Here is a 5320-nt window from a genome sequence, read left to right as displayed (position 1 = left end):
TATATTGCTCCCTCCTGCGTATATCTCGCGAAGAGACCATGAGGATAAAATCAGAGAGAATAGAGCCCACACAGAAGCATACCGACAATCCTTCTTTCCACGAACAAGACTAGACTGGAATAGAAGGGAGAACCGATAGAGGTACTCAGGGTACCCTCCGCCACACACCGTCAGGTGGCTTGCGGAGTATGGATGTAGATGTAGATGTAGATGTAGAAACAGACACTTTCCGCCTACGCTAGGCGTCGCGTGAAGATGTGACGACCAGTACTTGTTTAAGTTCACCCCAGCCACATTTGCAATATTCTCGCAACGCGAGAGCATGTCTCCTGAGTCACAATGAGCTAAACAACTGTCTGCAATGCATTCGATGAACTCTGCAACAGAGGTAGCTACACTACGGGTAATTTAAGTCTCTTCCAACCGTTTTCTATCGATTGTGTGTAAACAGTGTTACTCAGAAAGGTTCATCATACAGTGAAAACTTGAACCCCACGGGGACACCGGGATTCTGCAAAAATAGGTAGAATTATCAGTAAAGATACGTTTATCTGATAACAAGTATGGCATATGTGAAGTAAGATTTTGAGATCGCTTTCATATGTGCATGTGTTACACTAAATACGGATCCTCATTCTCTCTCATAATACCGCAAATCATAATAAGCAGAATGTCTTATAAATGTTCGTGACACATTAGTGTTCCGTGACAGGTAAATATGGTTCCAAAGTGAACTTCTTTACTTTTTGTCACGATATTCGAGACTTGATGAAAATAGAGGTACTGAATAATACGCATGTTAAGATTTACAGTGAGACATTACATGGAAAGAGGCGGAAAATGTATTCAGCGTGAAAAACAGGAGCTGCACTTCTGTTACAGTTTCCGCCACGTTGTCCTCGTTTACACAGCAGTGTAGGAGAAACTGCGCTTACTTGGCAGTCACAGAAAGAATACTTCGTCAATAAAAAAAACTGCAGTACATTCAAGATATGGGAGAAAAGTTAATTATACCAAGAAGTTGCTGCCAGTTTGCATTCCATCTCTGGCTTAAACGTTAAGCTGGGAAACGAGAACCACTGTAGTATCCTTGGTACACTTTAAACTCAAATGTTAAGTTAATCGAAGTACGTTTACTTGATTTCAGCGGTTCTGTAGACGTATTATCCAATAAAATTAGCTGCTGGCAACGTTAACATCCTGTAAATTTAAGTATTTGTTTTACCTACGCAAATGGTACCTTTGGTAATAATGTGGAGTACTTTTCCATCCATATCTGTATCGCTCATCTATAGCATGTTGAGTTAGCAGATGACGTAACTATGGTGTAACGCCATATCTTCTTGAAAAAGATCAGGGCCTCTAACATCATCTTGACAATCTCAAGGTAGACGGCTGCAAATATATTTCGGTCCGCTAGTTACTATCGCTAAAGAACGCTTCAGGAATGTACGTCTTCTCACTGTGGTGTTTTTCTCATTCTGTCAACAAGACTAACCTGCCTCCCTAGCCAGGGTCGCTAACACACGTCTGTCGGATGTGGATCGATTTGAAGTCGATGCTTCAAATCATGTTTCAGGAAGAAATTTTCACCTCACGTACTGTAAAGGGGAGGAAAATTTTTGGCGTGATGTTCACTAATCTACCCGCCTACAACCTTAATTAAATTACGAATATAACCGTAGTATGTCATGAAGTGAGGGTATGTAACTGCGTTGTTCGCTATTCATCCGTCTGTTATGGACGTTAAGGCTCGTGGTCCCCTTGGTGTTACCGACAGGAGTATGCTATGTGCCACCGACTTTCACTCGCTACTCTCTCTTTCTCTCTCTCCCTCTCTCTCTCTCTCCATCTCTCCCTCTCATTCTCTCTCTCTCTCTCTCTCTCTCTCTCTCTCTCTCTCTCTCTTTCTCTGTCTCTCCCTCTTCCTTATACGATACCAAGATGACATCACATAATAAACAAACCCATTACGGTAATTAACATCCTGAAGATACGGTTGTGTCACAATGCGTGGGAAGGGACCATTGTGTGCGAAGGACAAGTACCTGCACAAAACCTCGGGGTCTGCCAACCAATGTCAAGCGACAATTCACGAAAACAAAAATTACTACGATGACTCCGCCTCGGAAACTGGGCTTGTACAAGAGGGTTGGCTTACTACAAGGCTTGATTATCATAATGCACACCATGAACAGTGTCACACATTTTCTCCCATTTTAAGTTTAGCGGGAGGGAGTCATAAAAATAGAATGTGTAGCGGAAGGATTTCTCAACTTCACTAACCTACATTGGAAAGGTCCATACGAGAATTTAGACGATCGCCAAGTGCGAGTGTAAAGAGTGTAAAGAGTGTAAGGCTACATGATGAATAGTATGAATAGTATCCTATTGTTTGGGTGGTATGTCTTTGTACGTCAGATCCGCAAGAACTTGAAAGTAACCAGCAAACGAGGTGTACACATGCATCCATTTGGAAGAAATCGTTCATTTTACGAACTATGCTTTTTTGTAATTTTTACGCATACTAATTCGTAATATGACAAATTACTACGGTGTAACGAGATTGATCTAAAAAGGTGAGTAAGATACTTCACACGAAAGAAATTAAAGTTATGCTTCTGAAAGAAACATATCAGTTAGTGTGGTACGTTGTCCGCTGTTTCTGAAACGTCAACCATAATTTCCTAACAACTTTTGTTGGAGGCGTCGAGTCCAACAACAAAATAATGTTTTCAAAAAGCATTTGCCGTAAAATCATTGATAGTCGTGCAAAGACTGGGCGCAATGGCACAGGAGTACCCGTATACCGCACTGTAAAGGAACTGTGTTTTTTAATTCAGTCTCGGGTGACACAAATGGTACCATTACCGACTTACCAAGTTCTCGTCAGATGAGCTCTTTAAGAAAAAAGACGAACGGGTTCACTAAAACACTAGAAATCCAATTACTATGTGATATATTGTGATGCATATAGTTCGTTATAGAAGTTACTTAAATTTTTTACGCCAGTTTCCTATTTTTTTCACTATGTGTCTGTTTCTCTTAAAACAAATCATCTGATGCTAACTTACTGAATCTTTAGGGTCGAAACCGGTATACTGACTTTGTTGCATACGCATGCGTCAAAAGAAAGAGAGAGAGGGAGAGAGAGAGAGAGAGAGAGAGAGAGAGAGAGAGAGAATTTGTCTGAGAAAATATGATTCACAGATCTTAGTTCTTCTAGCAGGAACGTTCGTGTTTTGCGCGTTCTAAAGCTATGCTGAATACTTCCTAGTCTAAATATGTGGCAACGTGAGAGCAGATAAGCGGTGTGTTTAGAAACTGTCTCTCAAGGAAGCCGCTTGTTGTGGTCTAGGTGTTACAACAGAAGAGCACTGGCCAAGGAACGGATGTGTTGTGCAAACCTGAGTCAGTTCGTGCGCCACTAAGGAAGCAGAATTCTTTCAAGGACAGTATTTCAGTCACCGCAACGTCATGACGATACAGCACATATGTTAATAATCTCCAACTAATAAAATACTGCTAGAGACATTTTTTCAATGAGGTAATTGACGTAAGTCTTACTCTTTGAAAGGCGTAATACTATTACTCGTTTTAATTTCATGCTCAAGATAACCTGACATCAGACAAATGGAGTATTTTTGCTATTGTCAAGCCACACACAAGGTCTAGCAGAACAGTGATTAATGAACCTAGAGGCATTAGCTCTTATTATCGATTACAGTCAGCACTGGAGTGAACTGAGAAACTGCCATTCGCTATCGCAATGGGAATGTCAATAATCAACAGTGATATGATATCCACTACGGGACGAAGGGACCCAAACCCTCTCTTCTGCCTCACATGTCAATTAGGTAGTTGGTCAGTTATATGTTCCGTACATAATGTGAATGATTCTTTTATAGAGATGATGTTGGATTGAGTGAGTGAACAGTATGTGTATAAAGTTAACACTTATGATCGCACTATTATTTTTAGTAATACCTCTTCTCATGCAACTACATTTTTTGTTTAGCTGGCTGCCATTATTTAATGCCAAATTTGTCAACGGTATTCAAGGAGTTATCCCGGAGAATTGATTTTAAATTGGATTTAAAGCTTGCTTCGCTATTTTTCAGACGCTTTATGTTACTGGGCAAATAATCAACAGTTTTTTTTGATGGATATTCAAATCCTTTCTGAGGCACTGACAGCTTTACCGGTAGGTAATAAAGGTCATTTTTCCTACTAGTGTCGAAGTTACGGACATCACTGTTCATCTCAAATTGTGATCGATTATTTATGATAATTTTATTAGTGAACATATGTATTGTTCAAAATGTTTCAAATGGCTCTAAGCACTATATGACTTAACATCTGAGGTCATCAGTCCACTAGACATAGAACTACTTAAACCTAACTAACCTAAGGACATCATATACATCGATGCCCGAGGTAGGATTCGAACCTGCGACCGTAGCAGCACCGCGGTTCCGAACTGAAGCGCCTAGAACTGCTCCGTCACAGGGCCGGCGCAGTTAAAATGCCTAGTTCCTTGAACTGAAAACCATGCATTATCCATACTACTTGCTTTTGTGCAATCAGTACTTTCGTTCAAAGTGAAGAGCTACCCTAGAATATTTATTCCGTGACATGTTATTGAGTGTAAATACGTAAAATGTGTTAGGTGGCCGATACGCCTGTTTCTGCTTCGTAGATTAACGATTATACGAAGAGCAAAAGTAGCTGAACATAATAGTTTGAGAAGCTCAGTAATATGTTACTCCCAGTTCAAGTTTCGATCAATATTTACTCTCAAAATGTGGAGCATTCTACTTTACTTACTGACCGCTGATCATGTGGTACATCAGTTACCGATATTACTATTTGTTCTACAGAACTGAATGTAGTCTATTTATTTTTTGTTTTTTTATTTTTTTAATGAAGGTGTGTCAACTTCCGGAGAATCACTTAAAAATTCTTTGGAAAATATCATTTACAAACTCTTATGTTGCTTTCTCTGTAATAGGATTTGTTCTAACACTACTATCGTTTGCGAAAAGCAACAATTCCGTTTGTTGAATGTTACGAATGTAAGGTTATTCATATACACACTTGTTCTTAATGTCCAACTATCATTACAAGACAACCATGAATTTTTTTAAATAGTTAGAGGAAGTTAATAAATGCACAAGTGTGCGACTTTTAACCACCCAAAATGGCGGCCGTACTTACCTCACAGAGCACTATTCAGTACGACCCACTCACGCAACCGAGGAAGACCTCGGAGCTCGGAGCCGCCTGCCAGTTACAGAGATACACACACACACACACACAT

Source organism: Schistocerca gregaria, chromosome 1 (genome assembly GCF_023897955.1).
Source record: "Schistocerca gregaria isolate iqSchGreg1 chromosome 1, iqSchGreg1.2, whole genome shotgun sequence".
NCBI lineage: Eukaryota > Metazoa > Arthropoda > Insecta > Orthoptera > Acrididae > Schistocerca > Schistocerca gregaria.
The sequence above is the reverse complement of the archived record's forward strand: the minus strand, read 5'-3'. Positions refer to the sequence as shown.